This window comes from Zootoca vivipara, chromosome 9 (assembly GCF_965207765.1).
Source record: "Zootoca vivipara chromosome 9, rZooViv2.hap1.1, whole genome shotgun sequence".
In the NCBI taxonomy this organism is placed as follows: Eukaryota; Metazoa; Chordata; class Lepidosauria; order Squamata; family Lacertidae; genus Zootoca; species Zootoca vivipara.
Window position 1 is genome coordinate 20419265 of NC_142592.1, and position 19174 is coordinate 20438438.

The window sequence follows — 19174 nt, forward strand, 5'->3', positions numbered from 1 at the left end:
ATGCTTCTGTCCATGAGGGAGCCTTCCCAGACCCGCTGAAAGAGGCGGTTATTAAACCGCTTCTTAAAAAACCATCTTTAGATCCGGCCAATATGGCCAACTATCGCCCAGTCTCAAATCTTCCATTCTTGGGCAAGGTGATTGAGCGAGTGGTTGCTGAACAACTCCAGGCACGCCTGGAAGAAGCGGACCATTTGGATCCCTTCCAGTCAGGATTCAGACCTCATCATGGGACTGAAACTGCCTTGGTCGCACTGGTTGATGATCTCCGGCGGGCTAGGGACAAAGGTGAGAGCTGTTTCCTTGTTCTGCTGGATCTCTCAGTGGCTTTTGACACCATCGACCATAACATCCTTCTGGACCGTCTAGAGCAGTGGTCCTCAACCCCCGGGCCACGGACCGGTACTGGTCCGTGGATCAATTGGTACCGGGCCGCCCAAGGAACATTTAAATACAATTAAATTAAAATTATTAAATCAAAACAATCTAAATAAAATATAAACAATCAACGTCCCCCCCTCAGCGGGCTGCGGTAAAATTATCAAATGTTGACTGGTCCACGGCGATAAAAAGGTTGGGGAGCACTGGTCTAGAGGGCTTGGGAGCTGGGGGCACTGTCATACAGTGGTTCCGCTCCTTCCTCCTGGGCCGTGTTCAGAAATTGGTGGTGGGGGATGAGTGTTCAGACCCCTGGGCTCTCACTTGTGGGGTGACTCAGGGTTCTGTCCTCTCCCCCATGCTTTTTAACATCTATATGCAGCCGCTGGGAGAGATCATCAGGGGGTTTGGGCTGGGTGTCCATCAGTATGCTGATGATACCCAGCTCTACCTCTCTTTTAAATCAGAACCAGTGAAGGCGGTGAAGGTCCTGTGTGAGTGCTTGGAGGCGGTTGGAGGATGGATGGCGGCTAACAGATTGAGATTGAATCCTGACAAGACAGAAGTACTGTTTGTGGGGGACAGGAGGCGGGCGGGTGTGGAGGACTCCCTGGTACTGAATGGGGTAACTGTGCCCCTGAAAGACCAGGTGCGCAGCCAATTCTGTGTCCAGGGCAGCTGTTTATCAGCTCCATCTGGTACGCAGGCTGAGTCCCTACCTGCCCTCTGACTGTCTCTCCAGAGTGGTGCATGCTCTAGTTATCTCTCACTTGGACTACTTCAATGCGCTCTACGTGGGGCTACCTTTGAAGGTGACCCGGAAACTACAACTAACCCAGAATGCGGCAGCTAGACTGGTGACTGGGAGTGGCCGCCGAGACCACATAACACTGGTCCTGAAAGACCTACATTGGCTCCCAGTAAGTTTCCAAGCACAATTCAAAGTGTTGGTGCTGACTTTTAAAGCCCTAAACGGCCTCGGTCCAGTATACCTGAAAGAGCGTCTCCACCCCCATCGTTCTGCCCGGACACTGAGGTCCAGCGCCGAGGGCCTTCTGGCGGTTCCCTCGCTACGAGAAGCCAAGTTACAGGGAACCAGGCAGAGGGCCTTCTCGGTAGTGGCACCCACCCTGTGGAATGCCCTCCCACTAGAGGTCAAAGAGAACAACAATTACCAGACCTTTAGAAGGCATCTCAAGGCAGCCCTGTTTAGGGAAGCTTTTAATGTTTGATGGATTTCTGTATTTTAGTGTTTTGTTGGAAGCCGCCCAGATGGGCGGGGTATAAATAATAAATTATTATTATTATTATTATTATTATTATTATTATTATTATTAAACATACTTTTTGCATCCAGAAGGGTTTCCAGGGTCAATCTCCTAGCAGAGCTTGACAGATGCACTTCCAGTTTGTGAAACCCTGGAGACAATTATAGTGGAAACACATTGGTGTCCTGGTTTTGGAAGATCTTTATCTCTCCCTGCCTTGTGGGCAGACTTTGACAGGTCCTGCCCATCTGTCAAAGTTGGCCCGCAGGGGCTTGAGAAGAGAAGAGAAGAGAAGAGAAGAGAAGAGAAGAGAAGAGAAGAGAAGAGAAGAGATGAGAAGAACCAAACAAGCCAGACCTCCCTGCACATCAGCTGATGAATGGCAGGACTTGGTGTGTTTAGTCCTCTTTCTGTAGAGTTTGGCCAGGTCCCACAGGGAACTTTCTCATGGATGCCAAGCAGGAAGGATTGAACTCTTCACCCATCAGCTGAGTCCTGTTCTCCACAGGGCACAGCAGGTGTCAGGTGTGGGGCAAGTGGGCCCGGTTTGGGCAAAATAACCTTGCTGGCCAAACATTTTCCATGCACTGGAGGTTCCCTTGTGTAGGCATTGCTGAGCCAGGCAGGCCCTGCAGATTTCCACCATTGTTTGTTAATCAGGTTAAATGTTAGCAGGGTTATTGTAAATGCAACAGTGTAAAGTATTATAGATGCAGCAGGAGAGGAGAAATATGAAGATGTGGGGACATTAGAATACGCAGTCACAATGGATAAAGAAATAGAACCATAGAAGGGGGAAGGGAAGTCAAGGATTGAATGTATGGTTATATTCAATGAAATGTAAAACACTCTAATGAAAAAGGATAAATACAGTTATAAAAGGGGGGAATTGAAAGGCTTGTATTGTACCCCCCCAAAAAATATCCTGAAGCAATTGATGCCATTTTAGTGAAAATTGAACCGGGAACTGAATAACCTTCCCTTTGAGGATAGGCATTCAGGGTTTCTCGTTGTTAAAGACAATTGTTGCTTCCATTCCTTTCTGAAGGGCTTTTGCAGAAGACCATCCTGGTTGGTTGCATCTAACATACTTAGGAATATATTTTGAGCAGACGTTTGAGTTTTATGTCCCAGTTTGAGGAGAAGGCCGAAAAGATACCTTGTCATCATGTCCTTATAGGTGTTTCCAAGACGGAGTGGTGGCTCTGTGGGTTTTTACCGGGACTGGGACTCTTGCAGGAGAGGTGTTGGAAGCCAACTGACGGAATTCTGGCTGGGAAATGACCATCTTCATCTACTGACTTCCTTGGGTAAATAGCACGCCTTCTTCACTCAGGTCCTCCAGCTCTGACCACAATTTTCTATTTCACCACCATCTCCCAGGTCCTCTCCTTGTGAAGGTGGGAGACCCAAGTGTGGTGTGTGATGGTTAGAGTGTTGTACTAGACCCAGAGAGGCCTGGGTTCAAATCCCATGGTGAGAGAGTGGTGCAAGAGACACCTGATGCACATGTGAGAAGCTTCCTGCCGGATTGTGACTGTGTCTAGGTCTCCTTCCATAGCCACCCTCTGCCCACCTCTAAGGAGGAAGTGGAATCATAGTGCTGGGGAGAAGCAGCAGGCGGCGTGACTCCCCCCAGACTTGGAGAGGATGGTTTTATGTGTGACACCCTTTTAAATACCATTCTAACCTTATTAGTCATAGTGTGTGTGTGTGTGTGTGTGTGTGTGTGTGCTGCTTTGGGATCTGCACCCCAAGGTGTTGCTACAAACCTTTTTTTTTTTTACTGCAAAGGATAATAGACCTTGGGTGACTCTATTGCACCCCCTGGCAATGTCATCAGGAGTGTAACATGGTCCAGCTTCACCCTCCCTCCCTTACAGTTAGCAGTGACTAAAGTAGCCTCTCTGGCCATTATATAGGTGACGCTGTAGCAGAGGAAAAATTAGGTCAACAGTTTCCTTTGTCTTGATGGTGTGTAGCCAGAATCTCTGGCTTTTCCCCTCTGTTGCCTTACAAATTTGGAACAGAGGGATTGGCACATATGTGCAAACTTGGTCTGACTTTGACTGGAGTTTGTTCTCTTCCTCACAGGCGATTCACTTTCTTACCATAACAACATGCCTTTTTCAACCAAGGACAAACAGCCGGAGCCCAAGAACCAGAAATGTGCAGAGGTGTATAAGGAGTCTGGTGGTACAACGACCAACACCTCTACAATGTCAAGGGGATGGGGACCCACACCTCCTTTGCTGATGGGTGAACTGGGAAAGTGGTCAAGAGTACCACAATTCCTACAAGCCCTCAGAAATAAAATTCAGGAGCCTCTCCCTCCCCGACTCAGTGTTTTCATTTTATCTGGAGGCTCCTTATGTATTTCATCCCCTGTTGGGCTGGGGCTGGAGGTTTTACTTCAGAATGCTTTTTTAAGGCCTTTCCTTGAGGGTTATTTTGTTCCCTCAGATGTCTCGGGTGCCCCCTTTCTCTTTTCGGCTTCCTTTTTGGCCCAATCCTGTCCCTGCTGATTGCACTCTTGTTCACCCTGACCTTGCGCCACCCCCTGCCCCTGTGCCACCCCCAATTCAAGATGCACCCTCAGGCAGAACATCCCCATTTCAGACTCACTCATTTGTTTGGTCTCAGCATCCTGAGGACCCTGGGAGCAGAGGGAGGACCACCCAACATGGCTCCTTTGGGTATCCCCTGGACGGGAGGATCTGAGCAGAAGCTTTGCTAATCTGGAGAAAGTGAAAATAAAACAAAACAGACCTCTACTCTGAGGGATGGAGATGAATCAGGACAGGGCAAAGATATCACTGCTTTAGTAGCTTCCTTTTTACCCAAAATGTTTCCCAACAAACCATCCTTTCAGGAAACAAACAGGGCGAAGCAGAATAGATAAGTGCACAGGATCACAGTGTGACCTTATGACCTTTGACAGCTTCACCCTTGTCCTTTTAATTATCCCATTGACTTGAAATGTTTTAAACTGTGATGCCAATAAAGGTATTTGATTTGATTTGATTTGATTTGAATCAGGGCTGTAGCTGGGGTGGGGTGGAGTGAGAAATACCCTCACCATGGGTGCAGGCGAGGGGGAGGAGCACAAAATGGGCAAAAATATGTCCATAAATAAAAATATCCCCATATCAGACTCATATAATAGACCCCATATCATTGCCTCATAAGAAAAGGTTTTAAATAGAGGGTCTTTATATGATTTGGGGGGGGGGGATTTGGAGGAGATGCGGAAAGAAGAGCTAATTTGTCCGTGGCTAGGGGGCACAGTCTGGACAGTTCTGCCAGGGACACAATATCACCTAGCTATGGCTACGCGGGAACATGCTGGTTGTCAGGTGATCTGTTGCTTGAACAAAACACGAAGCACTAAAGCCACGCACTGTTCTGACTGGAACGCAACCTTAATCCAAGAGTTAAGCATAAAGATCTTACCTCGCTTTTACTAGTAGCGGCTGCTCGGATGGTCATTGCTCAACAATGGAAATTACATGGTTCAAGAATGTCCAGGATATAGCTCTGTCTGAATGTCTTGCACAACACAGAAGAGCAGTGAGAGGTGAAATGAAGAAATATCAGTTTGAGGAACTGTGGGTTTTTGTTTAACTTTCCCCTCTATATTAATAAGGACTCAAAATTCTTAGACCCTCCCAATAGCTAAATCTCACTTTGGAGAGGCTATATTGGCCCGTACAAAACTGGTAATGACTCTTCTAAGGTCATTGAATCATTTGCTGTGATTGTCTGACTTTGTACTAGAAAGTATTTAATCTGTGCCTGTAACTGGATTCTGTTACGTATGTTTACTCCGAGTTCTAATTTGTTTATTTGAAACAGATTTTGAACTATCGAACCATGGTTGCGTCCAAAATATTTTCCTAGAACTCAAAATGAAATATATTTATCGGATTCCATAAAATTGTCCCAGCACCATGGGCGTAGGCAGGGGGGGCAGGAGGGGGCAGCTGCCCCCCCCTAGAAGCAAAAATAATAATGTATTTTACAGACCATAACCAGTACTTTTCCCCTCCAAAAACTGAAGTGGAAAAGGCTTTGCTTTAGCAAGAGCAGCTAAGTCTCCGCTTGCTGGGGGGGGGGGCACAGCAGTAACAAAAACACATCAAATAAATAAAGCAAAGTGGCTACCAGTAGTTAAGCAGTTAAGACAATGGAGCATATATCCCCAGGCAAGATTTGATAGCTGACCATTTCACCCTATTGTTCTTAAGTGGGACTTGTTAATGAGCATTCAGGAGCATTAAGAGTTCTATTGGCGATTTAATGAGGGTGCAGACTCAGAGGATTCAATTTGACTAAGGTGGCTCTGCAAGGCTAAAAGGAAGTGAATAAGAAAGGGGGGGGCTGTAGCTTTGACAGACACAGTGATGTTTATAAAAAGCATTGGTGTTCCAGTCTGCCCCTCCTCCTGCATCTGTATACTGTAAATCAGGGGTGGCCACCTCCCAAGAGACTCTGATCTACTCAGAGTTTAAAACTGGGGGTGATCTACCCCCTTTTGGGGGGTTCAGGTCAAAGCTGTTGAGTTTTTTTTAAAGGAAGGGAAGCCCTGTTTTTTGGGGTTTAGGTCAAACTTGTTGAGCTTCTTTTAGGAGGGAGGGAGGCCCATTTTTGTTTAGGGCTTCAGGTCATAGGTCAATTTTTTAGAGGGAGGAGGAAAATTTTGGGTGAGCTTTTTTTAGGGGTGCCAGTGACCTACCAGTGATCTACCACAGACATCCAGTGATCTACTGGTAGATCACAATCTACCTGTTGGACGTGCCTGCTGTAAATCAAGCAGAGAGAAAGCTGCTTACAAGGCTCCTGTACATGCAGAGTTCCAGCATCACAGCGTCACCCAGAGGCACCCACAAATATGAGTTATCCCTCTCTCTATTTCTTCCTTCCTTCCCTCCCTCTTCCATCCTTAATAAAATACGGGGGGGGGCAGATAAGCCCCACATAGAAAGCCCATCAACATGGGGGGATGACTCTTTCAAATACGGTATTTACCAGTAATTGGGGGGGGGGAGAGGCACCTAGGCCTCTAGGAGTTGGCTGCTATGCCTAGGAGTAGGACATTTCAAGAAAGCAGAATGATGCATATGGTATGGTAATATATCAATAGAATCGTAGAATTGTAGTCGGAAGGGACCACAAGGGTCATCTAGTCCAACCCGCTGTAATGCAGGATTTTTTTCCTAAGGTGGGGCTTGAACCATGGTTGAAATATTATGCTGATATGCAGCAACGCCTCGGAGCTGTCGTAGCTGCGGCCATGCCTTGCCCCGCCCTCGCCCGCCCTTCCACCCCCTCTCGCCTGCCCGACCCTCCTGTCCTCTTGCTGCAGAGTTCCAGCATCACAGCGTCATCCAGAGACACCCACAAATATGAGTTATCTCTCTCTTTCTTCCTTCCTTCCCTCCCTCTTCCATCCTTAATAAAATACGGGGGGGCAGATAAGCCCCACATAGAAAGCCCATCAACATGGGGGGATGACTCTTTCAAATACGGTATTTACCAGTAATTGGGAGGGCACCTAGGCCTCTAGGAGTTGGATGCTATGCCTAGGAGTAGGACAATTCAAGAAAGCAGAATGATGCATATGTATGGTAATATATCAATAGAATCATAGAATTGTAGTCGGAAGGGACCACAAGGGTCATCTAGTCCAACCCCCTGCAATGCAGGATTTTTTTCCTAAGGTGGGGCTTGAACCATGGTTGAAATATTATGCTGATATGCAGCAACGCCTCGGAGCCGTCGTGGCTGCGGCCGTGTCTTGCCTCGCCCTCGCCCGCCCTGCCACCCCCTCTCGCCTGCCCGACCCTCCCGTCCTCTCCAGCCAAGCAGGGTAGCCGCCAACGCTACCAGCCCCAGAAGCACAAGGTGGCCGCTGCTGCCACCGCCACGATGTCATCAGGCCCGTTGGTCCTTTAGCCCCGCCCACTTTGTGGCCCCTCCCCTTCTGTGCCTTGGCCCCGCCCCTGAACGACCATGGCTTGCCCCCCCCTAGTTTTGATCCTGGCTACGCCCCTGCCCAGCACTGTGTCAGTTCTTGTCCTCCCTCAGTGTCTGCTTCTGTCAATGTTTGTCCAGTGACAGCAAACCCTTTCCCAGCTCATGCAACCATGAATTGGCCCCCTAGATCACCGCTGCTGATGTGAAAGTGGGGAGCGAAAAGAAGAGAAAGAACACGATTTCAAGAATTAATGTCTCTCACTGCAAGGAATGAGTGCAGATCTTTAGATTTATTAAATGGATTGAAATATGGATTTTATCTGCCATGTGACAATGCCGTGATATGTTTCAGTTGAGAATCTGAAATGCTGCTATATGTGATGTCTATGTTTCTTGCCATCTACTGGCAGAAATGCACTCCTTCGTGCCCTTAAAATATGTGCTACAATATTTTTTCTGTGGCATGGAAACATTTCTAAAGATGTTAGAGTCAAAGCAAAGCAACCAAACCAATTTATATTTTAAGAAGCAATGCAACAAAATAAGATGCTGAATTTCTGCACTGTTGGCTCTAGATTTTACCCGGCTGATGTCTAGAGTTGAGATTTCCATTACCTTTTAAATGCATGCACCCTCTTCCCTTGCACTGATAAGGGCTAAATCAAATGTAACTGCAGCTGTTTACTGGAGCTTATTTATATTACAAAAAAAGCTGGGCTAGTGGTCTCTTCCCAGTTGATTCTCCAAATTCACTGTAAAGCATTAAAATAATCAAATATTATGCTTAGCCAGTGACTTAAAAGCCACTACAGCTCATAAAAGCAGAGATGATGGTGTTCCTGTAGTTTTTGTTTCTGTGCTCATTTGGAAATCAGATGTAGATCTGATAAAATACACCCCACTCCTCTGTAAACTGCAAGAGCATAGTCCCTACTCGGAGCTCAAAGTAGATTCAACAAGCAAACCTGAAGGCTGCCCACCTTACAGGATCCTGTGGAGGCTAGAGTTGTGAAGCTCCGCCCCCCAAAAAACCCAGAAAAATGGGGGGGGTTTCTCATTATTTATTATTCGTTTCTTTTTGTTTTGTTTTGTATTATTTGTTTCCAAAAAAAAAACCAACCAAAAAAACAACAACCTGGGGAAAGAAACTTGGGAAAATGCGGAAAGCCACTCCCCACATTTTTTTTCCTGATTTCCCCTAGGGCCTTCACATCTCTAGTGTAGGCAGAATGGTCAATACAGCTCAGTCCTCCAGCGTCTTGCTGCTGCCCCCCCCCCAAAAAACCTGTTGGTTGAGAAGGGCACTTCCTACTGGTAGAGCCCGTAGCACTCAGTTCTGAAAGCTTTATGCTAGTTAATGCTATTGACAAAGACAATTTTGCTATATGCATGTCCCTCGCTATTCCTACCCTGTTGCCAAAGACTAGTCAAGGGAGATTTTCCGTTCAGACTCCCCCTTTTGCCAGATGGCATTTGCTAGACTGATGGAAGGGTACAGCAATTACCTTTTTGCACACCCGAACTGTTCAGAATTGCCACATTCACTGTGTGTTTCTATATTGCCTATTCAGAAGTAAGCCCCGTTGAGTCCAATGGAACTTTTCCCCAGGTTAGTGGGTATATAGGCAGTGATCCTATACCCACTTACCTGGCAGTAAGTCCCACTGAACTCAATTCTATTTGGGTTGCTGCAATTTGAGCACCACCAAGAAGCCACTCTCAGCTCACCATCTTCATCAATAAAATTATATCCTAGCATTACCTTCATCACCAGCAACAGCAACACATGCCTATCTTAGCTTTCCTCCAAGGAGAGGTGGGCATACATGGTTTTTCCTGTTCCCCATTTTGTCCTCACAACCCTATGTAAAGTATGTTTGGCTGTGAGGTTGTGACTGGCCGAACATCAGCCAGTGAGCTTCATGACTGAGTGGGGAATTGAACATTGGCTTCCAGCTACTAGTTCAAGACTCTGATCACTACACCACACCAATGAACAATGGATAGCTCAGTTGGCTAGAGCATAGTGCTGACAACCCCAAGGTTGTAGGTTCTTTTTTAATATCTTTTTATTTATTTTTTAAATATCTTTATTGTCATTGTCCCCTTGCGGGAACAACGAAATTACTCGGTTGCTACATCCACTCCGATAAGGCATTCCGCATAATCCAAAATTACAAAAACCTAATTAAAAACAGTAAATATAATACAAAATAACAAGTAAAATAAGATGACTTCAAAGTCCAGGCTTTCCATTTAAGGCCAAAATTGCTCTAGAGAAGAAACTGTTCCTGAGACGGCTCGTTCTTGCCTGCATAGTTCTATATCTCCGTCCCGATGGCAGGAGCTGAAAGAAATGGTGACCAGGGTGCGTTGGATCTCTTGATATATCTAGTGCTTTTCTATGGCACCTGGTGGTGTAAATTTGTTCTAAGGTGGTGAGTGAGCAGCCAATAATGCTCTCTGCTGTTTTAATAATTCTACACAGCCCTGCTCTGTCCTGGGAAGTACAGCTTCCGTACCACACACATAAGCCATACGTGAGCACGCTCTGTATGGCACAGTGATAGAAGGCAAGCTGCAGCTTTTGTGGAAGATGGTTTTTCCTTACAATTCTCAAAAAATACAGTCTCTGATGCGCCTTCTTCACAAGCCCCCTTGTATTAACACTCCAGGACAGATCCTCCTGTAACTCAATGCCTAGAAATCTAAACGTTGTTACCCTCTCCACACCAATTCCGTCAATCAAAAGTGGCTGGACCTCGTTCTTCTGTCTCCTAAAGTCCACCACAAGCTCCTTAGTTTTCTTTGTATTTATGAGCAAGTTCTTGACTCTGCACCACTCTGTCAGCTGCTCCACCTCATCTCTATACTCAGTTTCACCCTCCTTATCAGAGATGAGCCCGATCACGGTTGTGTCATCTGCAAATTTGACGACCCTATTTCTAGGGTGGGCAGCGACACAATCATACGTATAAAGAGTATAAAGGAGTATAAGCACGCATCCTTGTGGTGTTCCTGTGTTAGTCCTAAGCATGTTAGACATATAAGGGCATGTTAGACATATAAGGTTCTGCCCGGACACTGAGGTCCAGTACCGAGGGCCTTCTGGCGGTTCCCTCGTTGCGAGAAGCCAAGTTGCAGGGAACCAGGCAGAGGGCCTTCTCGGTGGTGGCACCTGCCCTGTGGAATGCCCTCCCATCCCATCAGATGTCAAAGAGAAAAACAGCTACCAGATTTTTAGAAGACATCTGAAGGCAGCCCTGTTTAGGGAGGCTTTTAATGTTTAATAGATTATTTTATTTCATTTTTCTGTTGGAAGCCACCCAGAGTGGCTGGGGAAACCCAGCCAGATGGGCGGGGTATAAATAATAAATTATTATTATTATTATTATTATTAGGCACCTGGAAAGAAATTTTGCCAGATACCGAAGCTATCTAGGCTTCTATTTATGCCAGGCTATTTATGCCAGGAATGCTATCCATCCTTTTCATTGGTCTTAACAAAGTATTTGCAACAACTTTGGGAATTTAGCAGCACAATCCTAAGCATATTTACCAGAAGTAAACCTCATTAAACTCAAGGGGACTAATTGCCTTCTGAGTAGACATATATAGGACTGCACTGTAAATGTATGCAGTGCTGCATTTTAATAGCAACTGAGAAAGGGCTTTGGGGGTTGGAATTCTGAAAACGGCTGTTCATATCGATTTACAGGTGCAGGGGGTTTGTGTCTGGGGTGGTGCATGCTTTTAGTAGTGGAATATGAAGATGCCACATTAAATTATGAATGTAAAAGTTAGGCTTTTGTTTCCACTTCCTTAAAATCAGGCAGACTGGCTGATACGGCGTTTTTATTATGGTTAGCTGCATTTATTTTGCATCATGTCAACATACATCAAGGGAATCGGTGACCCATTTTTTGAAGGGAAGGAGAGACTCTTCATGTTTTCCCAGGGGTCCTCCCTCTCTGCATCTGTGCCACATTGCTTGCCTCGCTTGCCTTGATTTCTTAGAAGGGAGATGCTCCTGAAGCCTTTGAAGTTCTGAAATTCTAAAGGGCTGAAGGAGTTCAGCAGTTCAGCATAACTCATACATCTACGCACAACTTTTTTCTCAAACGACCATCAGCCATAGACACCCTTTCCCTTCCCTTCCCTCTTCATCACCCACCAACTCCTCTCCTCCAGCACCCAACTGCTGCCTGCTGCACTCCCTAAACCATACCCTCTAACATTTCTCTGATGATGATGATTCCCCACCCATCTGACTGGGTCGCCGCAGACACTCTGGGCGGCTTCCAACATATATAAGAACATAATAAAACATTAAACATTTTTTAAAAAACTTCCCTATAGAGGGCTGCCTTCGGATGTCTTCTAAAGGTTGTATAGTACCCATTGCAGAATGAAACAAAGAGGCAGCAAGGCAAAGCTTTTTATTCTGGCAATTAATATACAATAAATGCTGGAAAGCTTTGAGAATGCCGAATGAATTCTCAGGATGAGTTTCTTTTCAGATGATATTCAAGGGGGGAGTAAATAGGTAACTAGTATGAGAGAATAAAGCGTCAACAATACAGTCAACTAAACATAAGTTTCATTTGCATTCAGCCTTCAAAATGTGGTTTCAAAATGCAAAAACAGCAACAGTGATCAGCATAAGCCCCTGCAGGAAAAGACCTAAGTCATATCCTATATACAAAACCCCACACAAGAACGAGCAGTGGACTGCCCTGAGCTGGGCTGCAGTGCATGCATAAGCAAATCAAGTTTGTCTTTAAATTATGGAAGCTGGGGTGGGAGGATGACTGTCATGTTTCATTCACATCCAGGGCAGCAAATGATCATAAGTCAAGTCTTTGCCCTGTTTGCCCCTTGAGTGCAAGACTGAAAACCAGGCATTTGTCACTGAATCCAATGGAGCTTACTCCTAGGTAACTGTGTAAAGACTGCTTTATACCGCAATCCTAAGCATTTTTACTCAGAAGTCCCACTGAGTTCATTAGAACTTGCTTCCTGGTATGTGCCCGATCATTCCCACAGTTTCAGCAGCAGCAGCAACAATCTTGGCACTGAGGAGAGCCTTTCCTGTGGTAACACTCATTGGTCAGTATGCAGATGACACCCAGCTCTACCTCTCTTTTAAATCAGGACCAGTGAAGGCAGTGAATGTCCTGTGTGAGTGTCGGAGGCGGTTGGAGGATGGATGGCAGCTAACAGATTGAGGTTGAATCATGACAAGACAGAAGTACTGTTTTGGGGGGTCAGGCGGGTATGGGGGACTCTCTGGTCCTGAATGGGGTGATGGTGCCCCTGAAGGTCCAAAGCACAGCCTGGGAGTCATTTTGGACTCACAGCTGTCCATGGAGCTGCACGTTAATTCTGTGTCCAGGGCAGCTGTCTATCAGCTCCATCTGGTACGCAGGCTGAGACCCTACCTGCCTGCAGACTGTCTAGCCAGAGTGGTGCATGCTCTGGTTATCTCCCGCTTGGACTACTGCAATGCGCTCTACGTGGGGCTACCTTTGAAGGTGACCCAGAAACTGCTTATTAATCCAGAATGCGGCAGCTAGACTGGTGACTGAGAGTGGCCGCCGGGACCACATAACACTGGTCCTGAGATCCGCATTGGCTCCCAGTATGTTTCCAAGCACATTTCTAAGCAGGGCCGGCTCTAAGGCAAGGCTGGGTGGCGCAATGCACCAGGGCGCCGGCCTGCCAGACAGCTGTGCTGCGAAACGAGCTGGGGGGGGGGCGCCAGAGGGATATTCGCACCATGGCATCAGGGCGCCAGATACGCTTAAGACGACCCTGTTTCTAAGTGTTGGTGCTGACCTTTAAAGCCCTAAATGGCCTCGGTCCTGTATACCTGAAGGAGCGTCTCCACTCCTATCGTTCAGCCCGGATACTGAGATCTAGCGTTGAGGGCCTTCTGGCAGTTCCCTCATTACGAGAAGTGAGATTACAGGGAACCAGACAGAAGGCCTTCTTGGTAGTGACGCCCGCCCTGTGGAATGCCCTCCCATCAGATGTCAAGGAAATGAGCAGCTATCCTATTTTTAGAAGACATCTGAAGGCAGCCCTGTTTAGGGAAGTTTTTAATATTTAATGCCACATTGTTTTTAACACTGGATTGGGAACCACCCAGAGTGGCTGGGAAAACTCAGCCAGATGGGTGGGGAATTAATAATAATAATAATAATAATAATAATAATAATAATAATTTACCATGTCTGCCTTCCTAACATAAGAGAAAGAGGACCGAAAGGAAATGCAAAGAATCAATAAAAATATTACATTAAAAAACACTTTGTTTTCAAATAATATATTGCCTACTTTTTATGCTCTTTAAAAACAAATGTGCTGAGCTGCATGTGTGCCCACGCATGCAAACAAGCATGGTGTGTGTGTGTGCTGAACTGAGTCTTTGACCTAGGTGAAAGAAAGCCTAGTTTTGCCCCCGAGTTTGTGTGCAAATGTTCAAGGACAGTGGGCTTTCCTACTCTGCCATTCTCCAGGCTGTGCAGCATGGAGTCGTCGCTTATAAAGAGGCAAGCGGTCAAGCAATGCAAGTTCTGCTTAGCCCAAATGGAATGTGTTGAAAGATGGCAACAACAGAGAGAGAGAGAGAGAGAGCATTTGTGGCAACAAGCTCAATGAGGGATAGACACACCTGCTCAAGGCAGACAGAGAGGAGACAGATAGGGCACTGGCGGAGAAAAGAGACCTTTCGGGGCCAGATTCTTGTGAACGGCAATCGGGTGATAACAAGTCAATCGAGTACGTTCATTATGTAAATGGAAAAATCCATCTCGGCAGAAAAAAAGGGCAGCCTTCTGAATAACGGTGATTTTTTTTAAAAAAACAATCCTGATGCAGGAGTCCTGGGTAGATTATGGGGAAAGGCCAGGGGGTGAGCTGAGGTGGGGGAGATAGGGAAGCAACTTCCATAAATGGTTCCTTAACACACAGCTAAGCTTTAATCTCTCTCCTTGATTCCCATTACTGTATTATAATTGTCTTAGAGGCCAAGGCGTGATGAGAAAGCCCTGAGGAGGGTCGATGTTTATCAGGAGGAAATGGCAGGCAGAGGCCTTAAATGCATACAGGACGTTTCAGGTCCAGTGGATCGTCATGAATAATTGAATAACTTCAGGAGCACCAACTTGTTATAATGGTGGCTGCCGTCAGGATGCTTTCATCTAGACGCATTATTCCTTGCGTAACCCACTGGCGCTCTCTCCTAAAGTATTCTAGAAGGAGGATATCCCTACACATATTTTTGTGAGACACCCGAAGCAGGAAGCAGCCACCATTATGGGCAGTTAGCCCATTGTAAGGAAGGGGGATTACTGTGCTGTGGTATAGCTTCTCTGCAAGGCCCTGAAGCATAGGTGCCAATTCTATGGGGCCCTGGTTCCTTTGCTCCCCCTTAAAATATTTAGGGGGGTCACATCCTCCCAATATTTTCTGCAAGTTGGCGTCTCCCTCCCTCACTCCCTTGGGTAGCCACCTCCTCTCCAGCTGGGCACTGCCCTCTTTTCCTGGCTTGCCTTCCTACTTTCGGTGCCATTTCCAAGCATGTCTGAGCCAGGGCACCTGCTGAAGGGAAGCGGGCAGGCAGGCAGCCAGGCAGGAAGGAGAGACAGGTCGGTAGGAGAGGCAAGCAGGAAGCGGTGGGGTTGGAAACGGGTGGCAGACGAGTTGTAGAAACTTATTGCATGTGTATGGGGGGTGGGTGAGAAGAGAGCAGGAAGGGGAGGCCTGCATGTACGGCAGGGGAAGGTGCGTTCCACATAAGTGTGTGTGTGTGTGGGGAAGTATGGGGGGGAACACCACCAATATTTTGTTAAAGTTGGCACCTATGCCCTTAAGAATTGGTTAGTAGTAAAAGCTTTCTGGGAGATGATATACAATGAAATGGAAAAAAAACCCCCACACATTTAAAATAACTTTTGTTAAAAAACCAGAAGCTTTTTTTTTGTTAGGAATTACAGGTACTGACATCCCAAAAGACCAGAAAAGACTTTTAATGTATGGAACAGCACGCACCCAGATGCTACTAGCCCAGAGATGGAAAGAAGACAAAGTCCCTACCAGAGAAGAATGGCAAACCAAGCTGATGGACTATGCCAAAATAGCAAAGCTGACTGGATAACTCAGGAACCAAGAGGACAAAAACTTTACAAAAGAATGGGGAAAATTTATAAGTTATTTAAGAGACCACATAATTGAGTTTGGAAGAAGATGCAGTTTTAAATGTTTAAAATGAGACTCCCAGGGAGGGGGTGGGGGGAGGTCCTGGGATTCAGAGGAATCTCTGTATATTGATTTTTTAAAATAATTTTGTATTGTAAAATCAGATAAAAATGATTTCAAAAGAAAAAGAAAAAAAGAATGGGTTGGTAGTGAGGAATCTCTTATTCCCATTTTTCTCGTTCATTTCCTGATTCCCACATTGTTGGTTGCCAACCGCTTTCACCCAGCCTTCTTGAGGTGCAACTTTCCTCGTTCCTGGTGATGTGTCAGGCATTAACTTTCCCCATTTCCCACGAACTTTTCAATAACGTCTTATCAGCTGATAAACCAGCACCAACATTCCGATCTTGGCAGCGTCACATCCATGAAGGTTTCAGCACCTTGGCTGTTCCATTTATTAAGAAGGGGTCTTGTTCCATTTTTTTCATATGCGCCACTCCTAGCACTTCTCAAGCAAGGCATTTCAAATCTTTATTCGATGCATAAACGTTCTCCAGTCGCGGCGTGTTGTGTTGTTTTTAATTTGCACATTAGGCCATTAATATTTAATTGCTATATCCCTCCATTTCAGCACTAAGGAAGTGCAATCGTTTTTCAAGGTAAAGCCTTTTTTCCTCTCCCTAATTTGGTATGTTTTGTCAGAAGGAAGGAAGGAAGGAAGGAAGGAAGGAAGGAAAGAAGGAAGGAAGGAAGGAAGGAAGCTGTGTGAGGTATTACATGAGTAGTTTATAATGTAATAGGCCAACAGGGGGCAGTACTACTCTGCTCTCTGCTTCTCTTGAACACTGCATGAACCATTTTCTACTCCACGCTTGTCGCATAGAATGAGAGGCAGAAAATAGTTTGAGGGTGTCCGCTGCTAGAAAAATTTCAGATGACAAGGGGCAAAAGCTTTTGATTTCAATAAGCTCTTTGGCACCTGGTAGCTGCTTGAGTTTTTGCTGGGAGAGAAAAGCAGCATACAAATGGACTGACTGAGGGAACAATAGGCAGAGGGGCTGTTGACTTTCTCCAGGCAGCAGATGGAGGAACAACTAACAGAAGCTGGCTTTGATTGGTGATGGTGAGGGGACTTTGGCGCTGTGGGTTTATCTTTCCTGTGTGCCTCTCGATTTCCCTCGAAGGGTGTACAGTACACGATCCCATCTTTGCATGGTAGGGCAAAAAGTGGATGGAACTGAACCTTTGTACTAATGCAATATTGTGTGTAGTGCTCAGGGCCGGCCCAAGACATGTTGGCACCTGAGGCGAATGACAAAATGGCGTCCGTCCCCCCAAGGAAGAAGGGGTGAGTGAAGATCCACATTGGAAACAGGGGGGCGGGGATAAAGTTATCCCCACTCAGAGAAGTGAGGCGCACATAAGAATGGCATGCAACCACATGATCTCATGTATAGCGAGGAAGCAGGAAGCAGCCTGGGCAGTGGAAAATGTTGCAGTTCTCGAGCATCACTCCTTAGTGAAAGGAGATCTGTTAAGCTACCAGCTGGCCTGGGTTGAGCAGAAGTTCCTAGCGGCCTGTAAAAATATATATGAAAGAGTGAAACTTACTATGACATAAGTTTTAGTGCTAGAAACGTGATGCTATAGTTAGTCTTTAAAGTGCCATCATGACTTGATGTTCTTTTTGCTGCAACAGTGCTATTTTTCTAGAAAAAGAGGTGTCAGAAATCACCATGAACGCCTCCTTTGTTCTCTTATAAGGGCAATGGCGCTCACCTGAGAGGTGCCAGAACTGAGTTCCGGCTGAAAAAAAGCCCTGCTAATACTGTATAGCTTTAGGAATGCCCCAAAATGAAATAATAAATTTCGAGGTTGAGCCTTCTATTTTTATTGCCACTGTTCATTTCACTTGAATTTGTATTTATATATATATATATATTAAAAAGGATGTCTTCTTACTGCCTGGCTTGTTATATGTTGTTTTATGTCGCCATTTGCTCCAGACTGGAAGAAGCAGGGGATATAAAACTATTAAATGAATGAATGGCTACCCCTTTGTCACATGTCATCTGCAAACCAATGGTGCATTTGCTGGCACAAGGTACTACAGGTGCACAAGTATAGCATGGCAGTGGGGAACTAGTTCTGCTGCACACCTAAATCTCCTCCTGGAAACAGTGGGTTGTAAAATGCACAAACCTTCTTTCCGATCGACTAAGCCACTATTTGGTGGTGATAAACCACTGAAGAAACCACTACTGGCTGTAAGAGCAATGTACTGTCATCAGAAACGCTCCACTCAAATCAGCAGAGCGACATCTATCTATTTATCTTAGCTAATAATGCAACCAACTGCTATGTATTAAAATGCTGGCAATGATATGGAGCTGAGCAATTTCCCTGGCTATAATTCAAGGAGTAATCACACTGCATTTTCACCCCTGATGATCAAATCACACACAAGTCAACTGATTTGTCTCTGTGGGTGACTTATAATAGATTGTTTTTCTAAAGCTATCTAATTATTATGAAACGTTTTTATATTTTATACTTGATTGCCTCTGCCAAACCACTTTGGTTTTGTCTGCCTATGCCTGCCTAGTAGGCATATGTTGAACCAGTGGGAATAGGCTGCGTGTAATATTTTTCTTGGAATGGCAAAAGGTGTGTGTAGTGGGGAGTTGTCCACTGTGACACAAAGTGTCACAGAAGATGATGCGAAACTCTGAATACTTAAGTGGATATTTAAGGCCCTCTCTTATTCACCAATGCTTGGATATACAAGACTGAACTAGGATTGATTCCAACATAAGAGGCATTCTGATCAGTCACCTAAGTTCCTAGCAGATATACATGCCAAGATTCGCCTCTCAAGATTTGACACCAATCAGGGATGCCTGAGCTATAGCAATGCTGGCACCCTAGTTCTTCAATGGGGCCCACTGGTGCTGATGCCTGTTCTGAGACCCTGCCTTACCAAGTGGCAGTGGTGGTCAGTCGGCAATGACACGTTTGCCCTAGAGCAGGCATGTCAAACCTGCGGCCCTCCAGATGTTTTGGCCTACAACTCCCATGATCCCTAGCTAGCAGGACCAGTGGTTGGGGACATAGCTGCCAAGTTCTTCCTTTTTTTAAGGGAAATTCCCTTATGCTGAATAGGCTTCCTCGCGAGAAAAGGGAAAACTTGGCAGCTATGGTTGGGGAAGATGGGAATTGTAGTCCAAAACATCTGGAGGGCCGCAGGTTTGACATGCCTGCCCTAGAGCAACACCAGTCCTTTTTGTTGCCACGCTGCACTGGGATTGGCTTAGTGCAGGCACCCCCAAATTGCGGCCCTCCAGATGTTT

General features: G+C 45.9%; 1 pseudogene across 1 annotated transcript; it reads left to right on the forward strand.

The window, feature by feature from the left end:
• Positions 1-1492: 1492 nt before the first annotated feature.
• On the forward strand, positions 1493-4665 carry LOC148684560 (ficolin-2-like; annotated as a pseudogene). Its single transcript, XR_015945831.1, has 3 exons — positions 1493-2038; positions 2827-2956; positions 3741-4665. The product of XR_015945831.1 is annotated as a ficolin-2-like (transcript).
• Positions 4666-19174: the final 14509 nt, after the last annotated feature.